Genomic DNA, 24935 nt, shown 5'->3' with positions numbered 1-24935 from the left:
TGTTTGCACAAATTAAAAAGTTTTTACTTGTAACGGCTTCATTTTAAATTACGAGGACAAGTTTTTACTACGCTCATAGATGATGTTAATATATATTTTTTTTTCTCTAATGGGGCAGCGTTGGAGGCAGAACCTTTTGCATACTCAGTGTAATCCCCGATAAGGCATCCATTCTTTCACGTGGCACCACTAATGCTTTTACCCCAAGAATTTTAACACCAAATTTTCCCACTAGATGGAAACACCTAGTCTCTCTTTGATGCGAAACTGCTCAAGGAATTTAATTTTGCCAAGAGCACTCGAAGCCAACCAATAGCTCGAGGGATCCTTCGCATGCCACATAAACAAACGACACGGACGCTGTCGATTTTCTGCATCTTAAAAATCCTCCGACTGGAGTTGGATTCGAAACTGCGCCTTTGGGCGTAAGAGAGCAGCGTCTAAAAACTACCTCACACTCTGTCATCCTGTTAATATTTCAAACCGCTCAAAGATAGTGTTTTTTTTTTTTTAATCTTATCCGAAATTTCTTTTAGCAAACATGCTCATCCACTTCCTTCAGCTCATGTACTTTACAAGTTCAAAAGCACTGATCTGTTTTCTTATTGCTAACCTCCAAACTTTGCTGACAAAATCGGTTGAAAATTGTTCAATGAAGAACACTAAGCTGACAATAAAATTCATAAGTCATTATTTTTAAAGACAGCTATATTTCGACCAAAATCGAATATTTCTGTAAAAATAACCAACAGCCCATTATGTCTTTCCTAGTTTTCTCCATATTTTAATTTTAAATTCTATCTTACTTACTGTGTTTAGCGTTATACGTCATTCGCATTATTAAGTTCGTGAAGGCTCAATTGAAAACTGCTCCTTTCGTTTTCAAACGAACATTTGGAAAATTTATGTAGCACTCTCAAAGAGAGACCCGAGTGCAAAGAAATGATTTGCTGATGAGTTTGAAAATATAATGCATACTTTTCTTTTCTTTTCTTTTTTTTTTTTTTTGTAAAATAAATATTTTAAATGGCTTACAAAACAAATCGTGTCTACTGCTAGACCTATCATGGCGGATTGTAATTTTCCCGTACATACCCCAGCTAAAGAAGGCGCCATTTCACGTCGAGGAATTGGGACACGTGATCACTATATTGCGAACAGGGCAACAATTCACAGAGGAAAACAATGAAACGCTTTTATTTCTTATCGAAGAGTAGTTACCCGTCCTCGGTTGAGTAATGGTGATGGGCTAAGTGGGGGAAGAACGCGATAATCTATTTAATTGTCACCTATGGTTGAGGGATCCTTATTTTGCAATGGACTTCTCGATATTTCGCTGACAGGAGGAATATCTTTTCACAGATGCATCAGATATTTTGGAACGCCTGAATATTTTAGCCGTTTGGAAACAACAATGTATGTGCAAGCAGGGAGAAGTGAATTAGTGAGTTCATATTACGTCACAGTATTCATGACGAATATAGTAGGACGGCATTAGTAATACCATGGTTTTTAAAAGTTAATTGTAATTAAGCTCAATTCATTTGCATAAATAAGATTTTACTCACATATTTGCCCTTTATTCCCAGATTTTCTAACTTTACCTTTTGACTGTTACATATTTGAATTCAAGGAACCGAAATATCTATCATAATGTGAAGTATCAACTTTCTAAAAAGTTTTCTTGTGTTTAAAAATAAGGACTTGTACGTACGAAACATTATTTTTAAAGTTTTTTTTTTTTTTTTTTTTGAAATTTCATACTTTGTTATGATGAAAAACCAGTTCCTTACATTCCAATGTATCACAATTAAAAGAAAAAGTTTAACTAAATAAAACTGTTTATTGGTTTGAAAAGTTCCTATATTAATCTTGATAGAGCACAATATGCGGTTTGAACGAATTCAAGTTATTTTTATCTCTTTTTAATGCATAGATTATGTTGATTGCATTCATTATTTCTGATGTATTATGAAGTTGCATTTATTTTTTCTTTAATCAATTTAAAATATTTTAATTGATTTTTTGATGTTTAAATTTTTACCACTCAGTATTGATTGAGTAGATAATCAACGTGTGGCCAAGTGTGTGATGAACATGTTTCGCCAGGAACGGAAAGTTTGGAATGATCCCAAATAGCACAGATTCTCGTTTTAAAACGTTGAAAAAATGTTAAGCATTACGTTGGAATGACGTTTGTATCAAACGTATTTTCAACGCTAATATGTCTCGTTGTTTATGCTATTTTTAAACCAATTTTTTCAATATTGAAAATACCTTTTAAATAAAAGTGAATGCCATAGAAATGTCACGTCTTTTCAATCAATTTTAGCCTTTATTATAACGGATTTTCAAAGTTGAAAAAAAAAATGGTTGAAAAATTGCATAAACAGCGAGACATATTAGCGATAAAAACACGTTTTATTCAAACGTTGTTTCAACGGAATGCATACCGTTTTTTCAACGTTTTAAAAACGGATATGTGCTACTTGGGTTATTGAAGACACTAACACGCTAGTAAAAATACCCGTCCCGTCCGCTGACATGAGGCATTAATCTCTCCTCATATCAGAGTAGAACCACCTATTAGTCTCATAGAAACTGCCTCTTTTCTATACTTTTTAGAAATACTTGGATATTAGTAATGCATCACAAGCTACTTACAGTAGAATATGGTTGCATTCATTTTATAGTTAAGTTATCTTACGCAACAAATCTGATTTTTTTTTCTTGTGATCTCTTGCATCGTTAACGCTCAACATAGTTCGAAAAATATATTAACCGCAGAAAATTAACTATTTATTTACCGCATTATGGCTTAACTTATTATAAGCGGATTTTTTTTTTTTTTAATGTTTTACTTGGGTACGTCAGTACGAACCAAATTATGAAAAGTTTTTTTCGAATGGAAGATGTTTTGTTAACATCGTAGTCAATAAACCACCTCTCATTTTCCCTCAATGCGCATAATTAAATTCATTCACATTTGTCATAAAAGGTATAACTTTATTACCTGACATTTATAGTGTCGCGAGGTCGATTGGCCGCGAACATATGAAAAATACTTGAGCATAAAATAAAACTCTTTTATTTACAATTTAAAAACATAGACGTCGTACATCCTGCAACCAGCAGGAATGCAAGTAGGAGACAGAATCTAGCAAATAAGCGACTCGCTTATAAATAAATGTTTTTGCTGTTGCCACTCACTCGGTGGCTAAACTTTTCAGGATAAAGTAAAATTACATGCAAATTCGACTGAATATGCAAAAATAATAAGTCCTCTACAATACTCCCCTCTGAGTCTCGAACAGTTAGGGAGAGACGAATCTATCCGGAAAGCGAACTTGTCGTCCAGAACGCGTCGTCACTGGAACAGGATTCTGAGTTGAAATATCCGGGCACAAATCCTGGTTAAGTAAATATGCCGGCTTTAACCTGTCGATAGAAACAGTCTTATCCAAACCTTTCATGGATATTACAAAGTCCTTGACCATCCGTTTCACCACTGGGAAAGGTCCGTCATACTGCGGTTGTAGAGGTCGTCGCACCGCGTCATGTCGCAAAAAGACGTGGGTACACGAGTCCAAATCCTTGGGGATGAAAACGCTAGGAATACCATGTCGTGACGCTGGGGTCGGACGAAGCGATCCAATTATCCCTTGCAGATTCTGCAGAAAAGTCGGACTCAGAATCGGCAGCTTCGATTCCATGACGAAATCTCCAGGCAAACGAAGTGTCTCACCGTAGACGAGCTCGGCGACTGAAGACGCTAAATCTTCCCTGTAGACTGTTCTCAATCCGAGAAGCACTGAGGGTAGGGCATCTACCCATGCCGCACTTGAAACACAACTGATGGCTTGTTTTAAAGGACGATGCAGTCTTTCAATCATGCCATTGCATTTCGGATTATAAGCTGACGTTCTACTTAGTTTAATTCCAAACAAATTTGCAAATGACTTAAAGAGCGAGGATTCAAATTGTCTGCCCTGGTCACTAGAAATGACTGAAGGAACACCGAAACGAGCAATCCAAGAAAAATATATAGCTTTAGCTACCGTTTCTGCGGATATATCTGCTATCGGAGTAACCTCCGGCCAACGCGTAAAGCGATCAACAATTGTCACGCAATAAGTATATCCCCGACAAATTGATAAGGGCCCTATCAAATCGACATGAATATGTTTAAATCTTCCGTCAGGAAGTGGGAAGTTGCCATATGGGGATTTTGTATGCCGGTGAACCTTAGTTCGCTGACATTCTAAACAAGCCTGACAATATAATTTTATGTCTGCTTTCATACCTAGCCAAACATATTTTGCTGCTATTAATTTTGTCGTAGCGCGTATACCAGGATGAGACAAATTATGATACGAATCAAATACCTTTTTACGAAAAGAGTCGGGAACAATAGGTCGAATGTTTGAAGTTGAAATATCACAAAGTAAAAATTTATCCGAATTCGGAACTGGAAATTTTTTAATTTGCAGCGATCGGCTTTCACTTGCGTCATTCAATTTTTTTAAAAGCTCCGAATCTTCCAACTGTGCGTTCGCTAGCGATTCCATATCAACAGTAGAGGGGATGGAAATTTCTTCGATGCGTGAAAGCGTATCTGCTACGATATTTTCTTTTCCTTCGATGAAACGAATGTCTGTAGAAAATTGTGAAATGAAATCAAGTTGGCGTAAACGCCGGGGGGAAGCTTTTGCATCGCTTTTCTGACTAAACGCGAAAGTGAGAGGTTTGTGATCTGTATAGATCACAAATGGGCGTGCTTCTAACATATATCTGAAATGTATTATTGCGCTATATACCGCTAATAGTTCTCGATCATAGGTTGAATACTTTTGTTGCGTTGAAGTTATTTTACGCGAAAAGAAACCTAATGGTTTGAGACCTTGGGGAGTTACCTCATGCAGAGCCGCACCCATTGCAAAATCACTACAATCTGTTACTAATGCTAATTTTGCATCTATTGACGGGTAATGTAAAAGCGTAGCACTAGCCAACAACTCCTTACATTTGTTAAAAGCTGCAATCGCTTCTTCTGATAAACTAATTTCAGTTTTAGCTTTCTTATTTTTCCCTTTTAAATATTCATTTAAAGGAATTTGTATGCCTGCAATTTTTGGCAAGAAACTATGATAAAAATTCAACATTCCAAGAAAAGCTCGCAAACTCTTTACTGTTTTTGGCAATTTAAATTCTGAAATTGCTTTGACGCGATCCGGTAAAGGTTTGAAACCAGATTCATTTATTGAATGCCCTAGAAAATCTACCTGTGATACCCCAAATACGCATTTTGCAACATTAATTTTTATCCCGTAATCTTTGAAACGTTGAAAAAGAATTCTGAGGTGTTTTTCATGTTCTTTTTGATCTGCACTAGCCACCAAAACATCATCCAAATATACAAAGCAGAAATTAAGGCCACGCACCACTTCGTGCATAAATCGCATGAATGTCTGACTGGCGCCCGATAATCCGAAATTCATGTACGGAAATTCGAATAATCCGAACGGAGTTATAATAGCAGTTTTGCATACGTCTTCCGGATTTACCGGGATATGGTGGTACGCTTTTAACAAATCAAGTTTAGAAAATATTTTTGCACCATGAAGTTGCTGTGCAAAATCTTTTAAATATGGAACAGGGTATCTATCCTGACGCGTTATTTTATTTAACAACCTGTAATCCCCAGTCGGACGCCAGTCCCCGGACTTTTTTGGAACCATATGTAGAGGGCTGGACCAATTGCTACGAGAAGGTCTGCAAATGCCACGCTCTAACATATACTCAAATTCCTTTTTCGCAATTTTAAGTTGAGCTGGATATAAACGGCGTGCTCGCGCTTGCACCGGGGGACCAGTTGTTTGAATATAATGCAATGTATTATGCTTTATTTCACTTTGCAACCCTGCAGCGGGCTGAGTAATAATTTTAAATTCATACAACAATTTATGAAATTTAGAACTTCCAGAAATACTTTTTATTGCCGGTATCGAAGAATTTAAAGTACGACCATTTGAGGTTAGCGATGTGAGTGGGTCAATAAGAGATTTTCGCTTAATGTCAACAATTAGGCCATAGTTTTCCAAAAAATCAGCACCAATTATTGGTTTACTGACATCTGCAACTATAAAATGCCATGTGAATTTCCTTCGCAACCCAAAATCTACAGCTAGCAATTTTGTGCCGTAAGTCTTAATATTTGAATTATTCGCAGCGGAAAGAACAAGATTGCTTTCTTTATGACTTTTAAAATGAAATCGAGGCACGCAGCTGACATCACTACCCGTATCAATTAGAAAACTTGAACCTGTATTTACGTCACTTATGAAAAGTCGGCGATTTAAATATTTCTGTACGGTTGACGCCGCATCAACTGACAGCTTTACTCGTTTTTTTTCTGGTTATAACTACAAGGGGGTCTACATTTTGTTGCATTCTCCGAAAAAGTCTTATGGTACCAGCAACAATTTTCAGAACTACCCGAGTTACGATTAAAACTTTTACTTCTTGACCGCGATTTAGGAAACCTCCGAATTTTACTCCGGGATCTGCGAACAGATAATTTCTGAACCTGCTCAGTTAAACCCTCAATTAGGCTTTCCAAACGAGAAATTCTAGAATTTTCGGCTTGAGAGGAGGGAGAATTCACTACCGATACTGACGGAAGAGTCACTACCTCAGAGATTTTATCAGCCATAAGAGCTAACTGTGATAAACTTTCAGCACTAATTGCGAGAATAGCCTGCATATTTGAAGGAAGGTGACTTAACCATAAATTTTTCAAAAAACTATCATCCAGTTTATGGTTACTTAATTCCCGCATATCATGCAAAAGCTGTGAAGGTTTTTTATCTCCTAGAGTTAAGTCTTGTAACAAGGTTTTAATTTTCTTATTTTCAGAATGCTCAAACTGTTCAATTAATTTTTCTTTTAACTTAGCATACGGATTTTCCGCTGGCGGCGAATAAACTATTTCCGAAACATAAGTTAAATATTCAGAATCAATAGAAGCAATTAAATGGCTATATTTCGTTTGCTCAGTCGTTATATTTGCTATCGAAAAATTTGCTTCTAGTTGAGCAAAATACAGTTTGACATTTAAAGGCGAAAAAATCGGCATTTTCATACCAATCCTATCAACGCTAGTCTCTATTTTGGATTCATTCATTTTACTACTAGTAACCAAGACAAACAAAATGTAAAATCACTCACGTTGGTTGTCCGCATTCAGTCCTATAACAGGTCACCACTGTCGCGAGGTCGATTGGCCGCGAACATATGAAAAATACTTGAGCATAAAATAAAACTCTTTTATTTACAATTTAAAAACATAGACGTCGTACATCCTGCAACCAGCAGGAATGCAAGTAGGAAACAGAATCTAGCAAATAAGCGACTCGCTTATAAATAAATGTTTTTGCTGTTGCCACTCACTCGGTGGCTAAACTTTTCAGGATAAAGTAAAATTACATGCAAATTCGACTGAATATGCAAAAATAATAAGTCCTCTACAATAGCTTATTTACCTGATCTATTCTCACACATCATTCATTAAAAATACATCAAAAACGAGACCTGAATAAACTGTTCTCATTCCCATGCATTCTGTCTGCCTGGAATAATAATAAAAATTGGATTAAACATTTTTTAACGTTTAGCGTTTGCTCAACAATGTTAAAGTTTTGATGAAATGTTTTTTTTTTAATTATTATTACTTATTATGTTTAAGATAAGATCACCAGCGGTCGGAACTGTACTAACAGTTGTCAATTATAAAGGAAAACTACTTTAATAAGAGAAAGTATAAAATTGTACAAAAAGTACATAATTATAAGACTGTTCAAATTTACAATATTTGCCCATTAGTTTATTCTTAGCTGATCTTTTGGTGCATGTGTTTCTCTCGTTAATTATTACTATTTATTTAGTTTAAATTTTGAGTAAAATTTGTGTAAGAGCTTTAATCTATGTGTTTCAACTCTACTTTATTTAGTCATTTATTAATTTTACTTTTACAGACGCTGTGCAGATAATTTTGCTTGCGTTAGTACTTTCTGATGCGCCAAAACCCATCAATCAAAGTTTCCTCTTCAACCATTCATTAAAATCCGTCGAATTGAAAGCTATTCCTTCTAAAAACACACGAAACTTATGAGCTGCATAAAACTACAATGTCGAAGAATCTCAACTCACGCAATATTTTACTTTTATCCCTGCTTTTTATATCCCGTTAAATATTTAGAACATTCTTTTCGCCTCGAATAAAAGATAACGGGATTTTTGAGAATAGGACAGTATTTCACGCTCAAGTGAAAAACGGCGATACTGCAGTCTACATAATGAGATTCAATCCTTTACACTGTCAGAACGGGCGCCGTTCTGGAACTGCGACGGTCATTTTGAATAATATATAAAAATGGGCGAAAACTGTCAACAGCAACTATCGACTGAAATCGATAGAACAGGTGCGTGATTTATTTTTGGGTGGTCTTAATGCGACTTTAATTACGCCCGGCAATTTGGACTTAGGACCCAAGTCAGTTAGTTAATTCCCAATTTTTGATCGGGACTGGGGGAGGGCGAGGCTCAAACTGTGCAGTCTTTGCTAATGATCGAAGAATTGTTTCCCGACGACATATAGCCTATTAATCAGGCCATTTTTCTGCAAAGGAGTTCTATTTGGGTAAGGGGGATTGTGACACCAACTTAATAGATATTTTTTTGATTACTTTCAACGGTCATCGGTGTGGTAACAATCATTTATTTTCATTGTAGTATACTTCTGTTTTGCTAGTGCAACTTGGAATAAAATGTACAGCTATTCTACAGGTGTCTGACTGAATCATTCTGTTGAGACAGCTATTGAGTTGTAGATTTTCAACTGCTGAAAAACAAATAACCTTTATCTTGTTCTTGTTTTACTTATCTTACGGCTGAAACCATCTTGAAAGAGTGTGAGTTCTTTTAAGGTATATAACTTCGGATGCAGAGTTTTGATCTGAGTTTACGAAACTGAAATGCTCTAAATTATTATCCAAAGATAATGATACATTAAAAAACCCTTTTGTCGTTTTACAAATCTTCGTTATTTTGCTGGTACAAATTACCATTACTTTCATTGCGTTGAAAACAACAAATGCCGAAAAAGAATTGGGACATCATAATCATGGTGGTATCAGTACAAGTTTTTCCCTTTTCTTAAGTTTAATCAATTCCTCATTATTGACAATATAACCAGTTTTTCTGAACCAGATTTCATGGGAAATGTACTGTGAGTTATGGTGAGTGGATATAGTTTGTGAGCTAGTGATGGGGATTTTTGAGTTCTCATAATCGAATCACGCGATTATTCAAGATCATTTGAGAACTCGATTATCACGAATTATCGATTGTCAGATCTTGAGTTCTGGATTGTCAGATCTCGAGTTCTCGATTATCACAACTCAAGTTCTCAATTACCGTATCTCGAGTTCTCGTTTATCGCACATTAAGCTCTAGAATGTCACATTTCGAGTTCTCGATTGTCGCATCGCGAGATCTCGATTCAAAATCATCAAGAAGTCAATCGCTCGAGATCTCGATTGTCAATCGTTCGATTTTGAAAGATCTGGATTGCAATCGCTCGAGTTCTCGATTGCAAAACATCTCGATTATCAATTGCTCGAGTTCTCAGTTTCGAAAGACTTCGATTGGGTATCATTCGATCATGAGAAGTACTTGCTTCCCGAGATCTCGATTATCAAAAGTTCTCTATTGTGCCCATCACTTTTGCACTCCTAAGAGCTAACTAGAAGTGAGGTTTAAAATCAAGTACTCTCCTTTAAACTCTATGAGAATATTTCTTTCTTATAATTAAAACTACTTCTCAGAAGTTCTTCTTGTGAGCTCACATTGCAGTTTAAGCCAACTTGGGCAGATAACCCCTTAAGAGAAGATTCATTAAATACATCCTAGGTAGAACCTGATGTTCTTTGGTATTTTTTAATGCTGCTCGTTAGGCATGAACTTTTTTTTTCGCTTAAGTTCAAATTTGCAAGAAACATTTGTTTATGTATTGAATTCAATCTGTAAGAGGACACCAACTTCATAGATTTTAACAATAACTTTCTTTAGGGGAATAAAGAAACGTGTTTCTGCAACCGTTATTAACATTTTGTTAAAAACTTATGGATTTTTTTTTCCAGTAACGTTGTTTCAGTTTTTTTCCCCCAGTAACGTTATTTCAGTTTTTTTTTTTTTTTCCTCTTTATTCGCTTTTTAAGATTTATTGTTCATTGCATTGGTCTACGTTCGATTTAAACATTAGCAAACACTAAAACCAAAAACGTATAGCTAAACCTGGTGATTTTAAAATTTAAATTATTCAAAGTCATTCGTTATTTTTCAAACTTGAAAAAAAAAAGACAATTAAGATACATCGCATCGAAACGAAAACATTTTTCTTTATTTAAGAAAAAGGTTGATGAGCTTAAAATTTTCAGAACTTTAAATAACGTTATAAACTGAAATAATATTGAAAAAGAATTAAGTTGAGAATTATAAAGAACGTACAGTGAAAAAAAAAATACAAAAAAGAAAGTCAGAGCGTTGGATATTTTCTTGCATTTCCAAACCTTCTATCTGGCAAGCTATCGGGAAAATGAAAGAAAAATGTTGCTCGTTCTGTTCCAACTCATGATAAACCCAAAAAGCTATAAAATAAATGGAAAACGAAACGAAGCAAACATAATTTTCTACTAACAGGCGCTTAGCTTTTAAAAGCATACTCAAAATTTTTGAGACGCTTTCAAATGGAAGAATGATGGCTACAGGAAAGGGAAGATGTTTTTAAGGAGATAAAGCTCTGTGAGACGGACGCCATTTCTTGGAAGATTTTTCCGCATTAGATTATTTAAAATATTCCCTTCGCATGTCCGTGGAGAAGGAGGGAAAGTATTAATTGATAGCGAAAACATTGGACGTAAAATTACTTTATTAATACTGCTTTAATCATATTATATTTCGAAGTTCTTTTACTTACGTGAAAACATATTTCCCTATTCTTATTCAATTAATTTCGCATTTTTACTTTCATTTTCTTTTGCTAGAGTGAAATCTTGATGTTTATTCATTTTTGTATGTGTTTTTTGATAAGAATTTTTTGTTTTTGGTTACTTTATGTATCATTTTGATAGTTCGGAGAACAGTTAGGGGACAGTGCTTATAAAGGTTTAGCCACTTTTCCCCCAATAACTACAGTATGATCGATCATAAAAGTAGTTATGAAATAAGAATGCATAGAATAAAACTGAAAGTTGCCATGCCATACTTCTTTTGAAACTGCTCTTCTGCAGGGTTGTAAGATTTAAGAACAGTAAATACGGGACAGGCTTCTAGGAATGAGAGCGGGGGGGGGGGGATTATTTTTTAAGGTTGAGGGCAATTACTGGATGTGGTGTATTTTCAAAGGGTGCTTTCCGACGTAGAACGTTTCTTCATGAAAAATCTGAGAAATTCAATCGTTTTCATTGCGATTACCGACGCATGCGCTGGGGTATATTTCCAATATTAGTCATTGAGCAAAGAGGAAGTAATATAAGGAAGAGGAAGTCTGCTGCCCATGCCAAAACAAAGACCGAATAATTTTTGCGTTTGCTGCCACATGATTTTCTTTTTGCTCTTTTTTTTTTCACATTTTTTTGCTTTTCCCATTTTTTTCCCTTAAAATAATGCCTCGTTTTGTAAAATATTGCAATAAGCTAGAATATGGGACTTTAGCCGTCCCGTATAGAAATTCCCCGGTACGCGGGACAATTTTTCAAAATACGGAACTGTCCCTAGAAATCCGGGACGTCTGGCAACCTTGCTCTTCTGTTACTGAATTAGATCACATATTGACAAAAAAAAAAAACGGAAAAAAACCATAAGTTGTTCGGAATCAAAACCGGAATTGGACTGAAAAAAAAATCGGTTTATTTCGGTTTGATATATTTTCAATAAAATTGTTACCAACTTATCAATATTTTCTTCCGTACGTTCAAACACTTAATCAATATAATTACATGTACATTGCTATATTAATGATATAATTATAATTCATTACAAATAAGAATAGAGGTACATAAAATAAAATTACTTATTCGGGATTGAATCGAAGGTTAAAACCTGTTATGTTTGGCGGAACGAAAAACGGAACGGAACCGATACATATATTTTTAGTTTAACCGGAACGAAAACCGAAGTCCTGATTTAAATTTTCCCAACTTGTACCGAGAATGACAACAGCAAGGCCAAAGCACAGCATTTTCTCAGTTGTGTCTCATTAGTTGAGCTGGCATACCAGAGCAAATTTCTGAAAAAGCCTAATTTTACGTTAGACGTTATGAAGGTAGAGGAAGTCATGGACCAACTATGATTCAGATCAGGAAGATTAGTAAGACAAAGAAGACTTTACAAAGTAATTCAGAAGTACATAGGAGGAACTTATGGACCTGTTATGATTCAGATCAGAAGGATTAGTAAGACGAAGAAGACTTGACAAAATAATTCAGAAGTACGTTGAAGTGTCATATATTTTAATCAGTTCTTGCATTTCGTATAAGGATAGAGGAACTCATGGACCTGTTATGATTCAGATCAGAGGGATTAGTAAGACGAAGAAGACTTTACAAAGTAATTCAGAAGTATATTGAAGTGTCATATATTTTAATAAGTTCTTGCATTTCGTATAAGGACAGAGGAACTCATGGACCTGTTATGATTCAGATCAGAAGGATTAGTAAGACGAAGAAGACTTTTTAAAAGAATTCAAGAATACGTTGAACTTTTCTTTTTTGCCAGTTCTTACCTTTTTTATTGGGACAAAGGAACTCATGGACCTGTTATGATTCAGATTAGTAGCATTAATAAAATGAAGAAGACTTATTGAAGGAATTCAGAAATGCGCCGAAGTGTCATATTTTTTTGACAGTTCTTGCGTTTTTTATAAAGGCAAAAGAGCTCATGAACCTGTTATGATTCAGATCAGAAGGATTAGTAAAATGAGAAAGACTTCACAAAGGAATTCAGAAATACTCTGAAAAGTCATAGATTATAGCCAGCTCTTGCATTTCTTATAATTCTAGACGGAAAACATCATTTATGAGTAATGTTTCACATTTGCACCTTCTCAGCTTAGTTTCAGCAAGTTTCGTCACCATGACAACTCTTAGGGGTGAGGAGTTTTCTTCTTGACAAATAAATAAAAACGAATAAACGAAACAAAATCCGGCCAACCCCTCCGCATACCTTATTACGTGATTCTTTCCGTTCTTCCCAATCCTCCCTTTTGTAAAAGGATAGAATTCAAATTTTTATAAAGAGAAAAGAACAAAAACTCCCCTTATAAAAAGTTCCCCGAAGCTCCCCTTCCCTTGTTATAGCGCGTGAGCCGAAAATAATTTCGAATTCTTTAAGTCTTAATCTTTTATTTGCCTTTCATGCAGAGGATTTTCAAGGGTCCCCAACATCTTCGTACCTTTGCCTCCCGCTTCAGAAATCCCATCCCTGGAGAAAATTCCTCTCCCCGCCTTGTTAAAATAGATTCAGAGCACAAATTATCTGATATAATTTTTCGACTCGCAGTGCTTTGTCTTATTTATAATGCATATTTGCGAAATAAGAAATCACATCACAGTAATAAAAATAATTTTCCGACGATTTTCTTTCGTGGATTTAACAAATCGATAGACGTAGTTTTTTGTAGAAAAAAATGTTCAAAATTGACGGAATGTTTCTCCGTTAAAATTTTTTAAAGCATTGAATAACGACATTTTCCAGAGTTTTTAGCCTATCTTTTGCAAGTTTATTACTTACATCTGTACATGGATAAACGTTTTCCTGCACTTATATGTGTGAAAAAAATAATTGCACTAAACTCATGCGTTTTAATAAGTTTTAATTAATGTAAATGTTACTTTGTGTCCCCCGAAAATGGTGATGAATATTTATGGCTTAACTTTTACTTTTAAAATGACTCAAATCAACGGCAATTCAATATTTAGAAAATTTCTAATGAAAAAGTTGCTGAAAAGAAAGTTCTTTAAGGCGAAACAGTGTGTCGACGCATGTGATATAATTTAATAATTACGATAACTGTACTCACTATAGATACCAGAATTTACCTTTATAGGGAGGTTATTGGTTACATAAGTCCTTACATATGCATAAACTGCCGTATTAGGATTAGCAATATGTGTTAAAACTAAAGGTTCAAGGGATTAATCCCCCTATTCCTATGCCATTGACTTTATTGCCTTTAATGGTTGAATTTCACACAAATGAAACAAAAAAAAATCATTATTATTCTCTAAATATTTTTACCTGTTTTTCTGAGTTCATATGGTCCGTCAAAAATAAAGTTATATTTTTATAGTGATCCATGCTGTTCTAAAGGTTGGTGACTGCTGTTCTATCATATGAGTTCTGACTATTAAAAGAAAAAAAAGATAACTTTTCAACAGTTTACAAGTGGAAAAAAATTGGCTTTTATGTCAAGATTTATAAAATCTCCACAGTTAAAAATATATGTTGACGTTCAGAAGAGTACTATACTGAACTTTAGACAATGATCAATTTTTCATGACGTTGTGTGTGTTCTTTAATTAAATTTCTAATTATAAATTTCCACAAATGATTTTCAAACGCGTAGGTATACTATAAACAAATAACAATCTAAATAAATTTTAAGGAATCACTTCGGAAATGTTTAATTTGTGCATCTGCCGGAAAGCCTTTTGCTGCGTTTCCAAGTACCACGCTGTTTGGAAACGAGAGAGTCCGTCTATACTTTCTCTTTAAAATTAACTGAGAATTTAAATGCGGTTTCAAAGATGCTGGTTATGTAATTAATCTCCGAAAATGATTTATCTTAAGGCCGTAATTTAATTACAACTGGTAGCAGATTGAACAGGTCTGTAGTTTAATCAAACTGAAATAACTCACCCTCATAAATTAGTTCGAATGCGATGCAACTTCGATAAAGCACGAAATTGCGGTTAGTAACTGTAACTGTGGTCATTACTTGGAATTCTAAACCACTCTCAAAATTTTACATTCGATTGCGTGTGGCTTCGGAAATATTGGCGAAATACTTGAATGCTTGAAATATTTTGAGGGGACGCAATCTTAAAATCTAAACATGTTTAGTGAGCGTTTAATGCCTTACAAAACTTTTATCGTTTGCTTCAGAAATTTTACATTTATGTTTATTCATCTCAAAGAGATATTTATTTTCTTTAAACAACCTTTAAAGTCTGAGGTGCATCTTTAACAAAAATGTACAACTGAGATGGTTAACATGTAACTAAGGACAGTAGAACTTTTGTAAACGAGTGTTACTAATTAATGTTTCTATTTAAATCAAATTCAAGTTTAAATGTTAAAAGGTTAGAGTAGTGTTTTCCGTAAATGAAGTAATTTCTCAGAAAATAATAAATGCCGAGTGTTTAGAAAAAACTGCCAATTAATACACGTTTTAACCTATGTCATGATGATTTTCTTTCCTAAAAAATGTATTTTCATTCATTTTTATTTTTCATTATTATTATTTTTATTTATTTATTTATTTATTAATTTTAAAATAAGAATTTTGGAAAAAAAATAATTTAAAATGTCTCCGTCCCCCCTCCCCCCCCCCCCCAAAATAATAAAGATTCCAATAGTATTTTTTCAACACATCGAGTTCAACGAATGATGGTTTTTGTTTTAAATTAAAGAGATCTGATTACATTTTCCCGGCTAAGTAAAGAAATGAAAGACTGAAACATTATAATTCTTATGCCACAGGTGAATCCCACTTTCAAAAAGAATAGAATCTCTCTCTCTCTCTCTTTAATAAATTATCTCACACTTTGGCAATTTATATAAAATTCTCTTAATTTTCCATTTCTAAAAAAAATGTTTAAAAAAAGTTCACGTTTATGAAGCTAAATGTTTTTTTTTTTTTAATTTTGCCAACTTGAGGATTTAGGCTTCTTATTTCAGAACTAAATGCATTTTTGATTTTGCTTCATAAATTATCGGTTATTTTTTAATATTTACCAAATGCTTTTGAATACTTAGAGTTGATTTGAGTTATGTTTGGTAGATAGAGAATCATAAATATGAGGTTTCTTTTACGGGTATTGTTCGAAATACTTTCTGCACATTGTTACTTTGGCGTAATATGTTTTTATACTTCACTTAACGGTGAAAAGGCTGCATTATTTGCTAATTATAATGGTAGACACGTCCATTGATAATTCCTTTCTTCATTTTTCTTTTGATTAACAGATATTTTTATCCTTTGGTGAACACAAATCTCAACAAACCGTAGTATGTACCACATGGATATTCTACTAATACGTGTGTTTACCTTAAAGAGCTTTTGTAAATAGAAATAACATACCCAGCATTATCAGACAAGGAAAAGTCTCAGATATCACATTTCGTTTCGTAAAAGTTTAAAAATGGTTTTTAACGTTGTGGCAAGCATTTTGAAACAGTCAAGAACTTAAGACTATTCCGTTCATCTGCCACAAAACTGCAAATATTGAACCAATAGATATTGCATATATGGTCAAAGAAATTATCTTCGTCGCGAGTTGGTGAGTGACTGGTAACAGAGCCCTCAATTTAAAAAAAAAATCTGCCGGGAACTGAAAGATAAAAAGTCTTTTTTTTTACTACAATAATTTTTAATAATATTGACAAGGAAATTAAATTTTTTACTAAGTCCCTTTCTCGGTTAAATAGAAGATCATAAATAGCATTAGCAGACAACACCACGCGTCAAAAGAAAAAAAAAACGCTATCGATATGCTTCTGACAGTATTCTTGCTGATTCGCATGTAACTCCCCCCCCCCCCCCCACACGTTTTCAACAGTTTCATAGTGATTTTTATCATCAGGGGAAGGGAAGAGTATACTTACCATTGGCATTCTTCTGAGCAGCTACAGAGGTTGAAAAGTTCAAAAGTATGAACTTTTGGATACCCTTCATACACTTTATAGTATTTTGATCAAAAAATAAAAATAACTACATCAATTTCTTTGACTAATGTCAAATTTAAAATGTGCACTTATATTTTACTTTATTTTGATAAAATCATAATTTCTAACTCTAAGCAATAACCTCCTTACTGCAATTTTATATATTTTATAAACCTTATGTCATTAATTGTATTTGATTAAATCTTTTAAACTATACTTGGTAGTTTAAAGTAGCTTTACTAATGAATATGCAACCTCCCCCCCCCACACACACACAAAAAAATATTTTTATTCAGCTAGTAATTCACTTTATTTGCAACAGATTTGACATTTTACATCTAATAATATATTATTAGAAACTCGTGGCTCAAATATAATTTATTAATAAAAGGATTTCACACAATGCATAATACTTAATAAAGTTTAGTTTATTTGATAAGTGTTCAAAAAAATTAACTATCACACTAAAATATTATGATGCATTGTGATTAATGCATGTATAATCTAGAAAAAAATAATAGACAAATATGAAAATATTTATTTTGTTTCATATCTCTTAAAAGATGTCGAATTTCAAATCTGAAAACTGAACTTCAATAAAATTTTGATATTCTTAGGCAAAATGACCTACCTTTATATGCTCCTTCCTTTACATGAGTTATACACAGCAATCTCTACTTTATAAAACTAAATTCTACGTAGTGAAAAAAAACCTTTAATGTCATCAAAATTAATGTAAAATATTTTTATTGACTAACATTTTAAAAAATGCATACAAACAAAACATCACAAATGCATGAAAATTTGACAGGGACAAAACATCTATGTTTGTTTTCAGCAATCACGAATTGCTTCTTGTTTTCACTTCACCGGTGAATGATGTTAGTCCTTTGATTTTTGGAAAGGAGCCTCGGGAGCACCACTGTTGACTGGCTCAGGTCCAGCTGTTTCGCCTGCAAGCACGGTCTCCATCAGCAGCACTGACCACCAGAATCCGCTCCTGCTGTGCGGTTGCTTCTGTATCTTACACACACGCCTTCAAACATACACACGTCTTTAGACATACACACGCCTTCAAATATTCGCATATCTTTACACATACACATACCTACACAAAAACACACGTACCAGCACATGCACACTCATGATTGCAAAAAGCTTCATTTTAATTCAAGATTTCAAACATTCAGGTTTATTATTATCATTTATTTATTTGATTTTATCTAGTCAGGTTTTGATGTGCCGCAACTAATTTTTAACCACAACTTTCATGGCAGAACCTGTTGCCCTAATTTTGATTAATACTGGGAGAAAACCAATTTATAAAAGTACTTATTTTGGCAATGCAATCTGGAACTTTGTTAATACATATTACAGCACGAAAAAATACTTAGAATTTAATGCAAAAATTTAGAATTTCAATTACAATAACATCATGACATTTGGAACTATACTTGTGTGCAACTTAAGTGGACAGTGACATCATCACCACATACAGAAGAAAAACCGAGTTAACAGATAAAACGTCACACTTATTAGCTTCCTCACCTTACCTGCTTCACGAATAAGAGGAGATCACCACCTGTGTATGAGCTGCTGCTGGCTGGCGTGTTTGATTCAAATGGTTTTAATGTTCCTCGCTGCTTTGCTCGTAAAATTGAAAATATTTAAAGATTGACAGAAATTATGACTAAAAAAGGTAGTATGCATGGGTTTAACGAACAAATCGGATTTTTAAACGGTAGAGCATAATTTCACCCGAATATCGGAAAAGAAGCAATGAACTGTTTCCTTCATTTGGTCTCATCTTATTTCTCCATTGTCAAGTAAGCTTGCAGTCAAGTATACAATACTCAAGAAAATTGCAGCCATAACCACAATTGCAGATGTAACTAGCGTGAAGACCTACCTTTTCACCAAAAAGTCCAAACTGTTCCAAAATATTTGAATTAAACATCTTCTTTTTCTAATTTTTGTTCTGAAAAACAGCCAAGAAAACTTTTTAATTCAAAAAATGAGAAAATTGCAAAAATAATGGACTGATGCTGCATAAAGCATGTGTTTTCACATTTGAAATTATTAAATTATAAGATAAACTTACCTTATATGTTTGAGCGTTAAAGGATATAATTTTAAAAGATGTCGAAAACACAGAAAACAAACATAAAAGAGAAACTACATTTAATTTAAATAGTTCCTCCTGAATGTTTTTCTCAGTAATTTTTCCGCTTGGTTTTTTTCTTCTGCTAAAATAAAGAAATAAATATTTGCTATCTTGTTTTTCATAACAATTTATGAATTATATATTTACATACTTGACAAACACAGGATACTGCAATTAAAAAAAAACTGGCTTGACAGAGAAGGAACATATAGAAAAGAAACTATGTCAATTTTATTAGGTAGTCTCTGTTAAATGTTCCTCTCCGGATGTTTCTCATTCTCTATTTTCTCTTTCATACTATAAAATAATGAAATATTTGAAAAAGAATAATTTGTATATTGTATTATGAGTATTAGTGTCATTCTAAGTGCTCGGTAAAGTGTATGTCAACAAGGTTGATACTCTGAACTCGAACTAAGAGTTACTTGGAACGGCACTAGTGAAAACTACACATCAAATACATACAAAGTGAATTTTGAAGCCAGACTTTTATGAGTAATAGTTGGCTAACTTGGATTCATATTTAATTAATGCAAAATTTACAGTATTCAGAGACTTATAAAACATTACGCTAATTTTAATATGGTAGATTTCCAAAAACTTGATACTTAATAACCCCGTTAAATCCAGAAAACTCATCTACATTCTGGCAGGACGAAAACACATGGGAGAAAAACTTTACATATGCATTCTCATCAACCTGGCATTTTAAAACGCAACCGCTTTTTAGTCAACAGTGGGCTGAGTTTTCAAGCAAATATAATACCATTTGAATTTAAATAAAACAATCGGGAAATTGAAAAAAAAATCATGCCAAAAAATGCTTGTTATTAAGGAGGAGTAAGTGAGACACTTGGAATACATTGGTAAAACCAAAATTCCAGCATATTGAGATTTCATAACTTTTAGGGAGAAATAATATTAAGAGTAGTGCACATCTTGCTAATGTAAACGATGAGGTGCTAAAACATGAATGCAAATAATAAACCCAACATTGGGCCTTTTTGTGCCATCCGACAACAAGGGGAAAGACTAAAATGCAATCTTTATCTTTATAATGCAAACACATATTCAAGCAATGTGCAATTGAAAAAATTAACAAACTGGATAGATGTTTTGGGGGAATGCATGCTTAAATTGAATGGTTAAACTGAACATTCATAAACATAAAAATTTCTAGAAAATAAGCCTTAAACATTTCCACAAAACAACTTTAGAGTTTTAATTCTTTCAGCAAAGTAACACAACACATGCAAAGAAATCTAAGTTAATAACCTAGTCTACTTGCAAGATAGATTTTTATATTTAAAAAATGAAAAGTTAACATTGTGGAAGAAATGCAGATCGAACATACACGAACAGAAATCAAAGTTAGAATATACCTGTGAACTTAACTCTTCATTAGTGAAAAAAATATCATTGAGTAAAAAAAATACATTTACCAGAAACAAAGAAACGTACCAATAAAGAAAAGAAAAACGTCAAAACAGTTTAATACTCCACTAAATTTTTAAAACAGCAAACAAAGTAGCAATGACCGACATTCAAATCAAACGGAAAAGCTGTAGGTAACATACAAACACTTACCTTTTGCTGACCAACAAATGTTCTAAAATTTGAAAAGCGCAAAAAATCAGCAGCATCTGAAACACTTATCAAAGAAAAGAACATCTACATTAATTAATGTAGTTACAGCAAAGAAAAGTATCCAGTACAAAATTGTTATGCACCAAACTCACGCCGTATCGCGATCGCGATTTTGTTGATAACAATGAAGTTTAGAAGAAGTGTTAGTTTTCTCAGTTCACCACACTTTAAAAAGAAATGAATTTAAAAAAAACTCACCTCACATCAACAAAACTTTAAATTAAAAGAATTTTGCCGCAGAGACCTGGATATAAACAAATCAAGTAATATCCAACAGTCAAATATCTAGCAGATATCCATAAATGAGACTTCGATGGATATTTATTTTAAACATTCAGCTTATTGAACAGTCATCCACTTATATCTAAAACATGTAGAAATCTGGATAGCTGAACGACTTGCGAAAATCCATATCCAAAATCTGGATATCCATAAGCTATCCGAATATCCACATGAAAAACATGTAACCGTTTGGATGTCTTGAAGATATATCAGAAAGCCATATCCATAGACATAACCAGATATGGATATCTATCAGCTGTGTGGCAAATCCAATGGATATTTGGATATGCCATGGACCTTTTTGGATGTCTAAGAGACAATTGTGGTTGTCTGGGTAAAGTTTAAAATTGTTAAAAAAAAACTAAAAAAAAAGAAATAGAATGCATTAAATATCCGACAAATGTCATTTGTAACCAAAACAAGAAATACAATTATCTACGTAAAATATGTACATACGTTTTAAAAGATGATTATATGCATGCTCTAAAAGGAAAGAAATCTATATTTAGTATAAACCCACCGCAAGTCTTATTGCATTAAATACTATGTTTATGTGGATATGTAATAAGGGTTATTCATTTATTACAACTGGTTTAAAAAAAATATAAGTATAAATAAGAAGTTCTCATAGTAAAGCATGATCATATATTTTGATGTACGTTTCAAGTGTACCAATTACTATCGAAGAGCATGTAAGCGTAGAAAAGTTCCGGACTCACAAAATAGAACTTAAAATCATCTGTATAGTTGGGGAAATCCTAACCTGGCAGTATTGTGAAGGCTACGGAAATCCTGATCCCGGCATTGTACGACGCTGCAGGGTTTGGTTTGCTCCAACTATACAGCAGTGATTTTCAACCACTGATTCAGTGGATCCAGACAATTAAGCAGAAAATTTTGACCGGTTTCTGAAGGTTTTTACCTGCCCGAATTTAAAAAACTTCCTTGTTAGAAAAGAGAAATATTATTTCAAAGACAACAAAAATTTTGCAAATATTTTCTGATTAGTTTTTTAAACTGATGTGGTTTTTCTCAAACGTTTACCAACGAGTAATAACTGCAATAATTAGTTATCTCTTCATTTTCAAATGTTAATGTAAATCAATCATTCTTTAGAACCTTACAAGGTATTTATACAAAATGCAAAAATTTTTGAGTATTAAAGGGGGTTTTTTTTTGGGGGGGGGAGGTTCACCAGTCCGTGAAGTTATTTCAAGTTTTTTACTGTACCGCAAGTAAAAGCAATATTAATTCTTATTTAATTTAAATGTTATTTTAATAGGCTAAAGCTAATTAATTTTACTAGACTCTTTACCGATTTTATAACATTGTTCTAGTAGTTGTCGTTTCGTTCGTCTGGTTGTGTTTTTAAACCTAACTAGCTCCGATTGTAGAAATCATTTTGAGAAGAAAAAAAAAACTTCATAAGTATTGTAACTTATTGTTTTAAGCAGACACTTACCAGAACCCCTTTCTTCTAAAGGAATAAAATATGTTTACAGAAATCATTTATATATTGTGTTGTGTAAATAGCTTGCATTTGTATTTCTTGTTTTAATAAAATATCTTTGTTTTCTCTTAATTAAATTTACTTTAAGCTTCAATGACACTTTATTCTAAAGAATTTTTAGAAAATTGGAGTATGCGATTTTTAAGATTGCTGCTCAAATTTTTAGTTAAGAATGTTCTTTTTAAATTTTCTTTGGAGCTATTTCTGAGCCTTGGATATAGTAAAAGCTATAAGGGTACCTAATTTCATTTATACTTTCTACACTGCAGATGGCGCCACTGCTTAACGCTCTGCTTTAGCTGTCAAAAACGAAATGTTTTTAGCGGGAAATGTTATTTACTTTTTTTCCCTTTCTTAATTTCTGAAAACCAGTAAAAGTCCTCAGACTAGTGTGCAGTGAACAAGAATTAAAATCTAAAAATTTGTTCTGAAACATTCTGCATTCACATAGCGTATTTCAAATTGCAACGTGAAAACGATGATTAATTAAAATATATTTTGAATAATAAGAAACAAAAATATTGAATTATAATTGAAAAATGTATACGTTCAGCATTTAAAGAACTAGTGCACAACGTTTCAAGTGTCAAAAATAATTCTAAAAAATTAAAGATTTGACTTTATTGAGCAAAACTGTTCGTAAAGACGGAAACGAAAAACGAAAAATAATCTGTAAAATCAACAATGCATTACCCCAGATGAGAAATGAATATGAGCTTGTGAAGTAAAACAAAAAATATAAATAATTATTTCAACTGAAAGAATATTTACTAATTATTATTGAAGTATAATGAAAAGTAATATTTAAAAAAGAATTTAATTCTACAATATTCCTAAAATATCTTACGACCTCTGCCTCTCCCCCCTCCCCTTAAACATAAATATGATGTCAACATGGGTGAAAACACAATGCGAGTTTACGAAATCTTAATTACAAATCAATTCACTACCCCAAATGAAAAATAATTGTGAGCTTATAAAGTAAAACAAAAAATATGAATAGTGATTTAAACTTAATGACTACTCCCTAATTACTATTGACTAAATTAGATTGAGAAGAAATATTTAAATAAAGAGTTTAATTCCACAATATTTTTAAAATGTCTTACCTCTGCCTTTCTCCCCTCCCCTTAAACATTAGTATGATGTCTACATGAGCGAAAGCAAAATGCGAGTGTACGAAATCTTAAAGGGGAAAAAAATTATTTGAATAGAGCAAAAAATTGAAAACTCAAATTCCGATTACATTATCCTCTACTTGTAATGTATTTATTACCGTTAAAGTCCGAAATCTAGTAAATGTCGACATTAGCCAGTGAATCGCAACAACCATGTACCAAAGACATTGGTGGAAGACCGAATATTTCAGTGTATCACCGGTGAAAGTCCACAAAGAGGAACCTGGTGACTAACTCAATTTCGATAAAAGTGCAGATAGGACTTTTGTGCTTAGCACGGTAGTTTTGTGCTTGTCTTGATTTTCGTTTCATTTCTTTTACTTTGTTTAGTATTGGGCTGTCAAATCTTCATGGATTTCCGGTTGGCCATGTGTAACAACAACAAGATTGGCAGTATACAATGTTAAAACCAAGGGTTCTAGGAGAGGTTTGGCCCCCAAAGCCTCCCCCCTCCTTGACTGCCCCCTGAGTGAACTCTGCACCATACATTTTAAAGCCCATTTCCAACGCGCTAAAATTAGTTTCTTCCTTTTCATTAACTCTCCACCGCACGCCAAAAAGGACTCTCCAACGCCCCAAACATCACGTCATTCATTTCTTCATCGTCGACATCAGCAGCCTGCCTCTAACCTCCCCAGCGCATTACCCTGAGAGCCAAGACGAATGTTAACCTCGTTGCCTTATTGTCCTCGAGGGCCTTGCTGTAATCGGATGCAAAAGAAAGGACAGCGGTGAACAACATTAAAAAAATGGAAGCATGCACACAAAACAAAGGAACACTGCCGCGGAGAGAATAGACCTAGAGAGCGTATAGTCCATTAGGGAGATTGCAATTTTACTAAAGTTCCAGTACCCTGTACTACATTCCTCCTTACCTGCGGGGACATGCACGTGCGAGGGGTTTCAGGTAGCTTTTGCAACGGCGAGAGGTAGGAATGACTCCTCCTGTGGGAATTATCCGGCTGAAATAGGTAAAAGTTTTCAAGAATATTTTTTTTTTCTCCTACACACACTCGCAAAAAGAAAAAAAAAAGATAAAAATTTGTTTCGGGGGAAGATTTTATGAAATGCTGTAATTTGTTGCTGGAGTGTTTTTGTGTTTTATCAGCACATAGATCGTATCTGTCAAGTTAAAAGAGCTCTGTACTGG

The sequence above is a fragment of the Uloborus diversus genome, chromosome 2, assembly GCF_026930045.1.
Source record: "Uloborus diversus isolate 005 chromosome 2, Udiv.v.3.1, whole genome shotgun sequence".
NCBI lineage: Eukaryota > Metazoa > Arthropoda > Arachnida > Araneae > Uloboridae > Uloborus > Uloborus diversus.
This window is presented reverse-complemented; position numbering follows the sequence as displayed.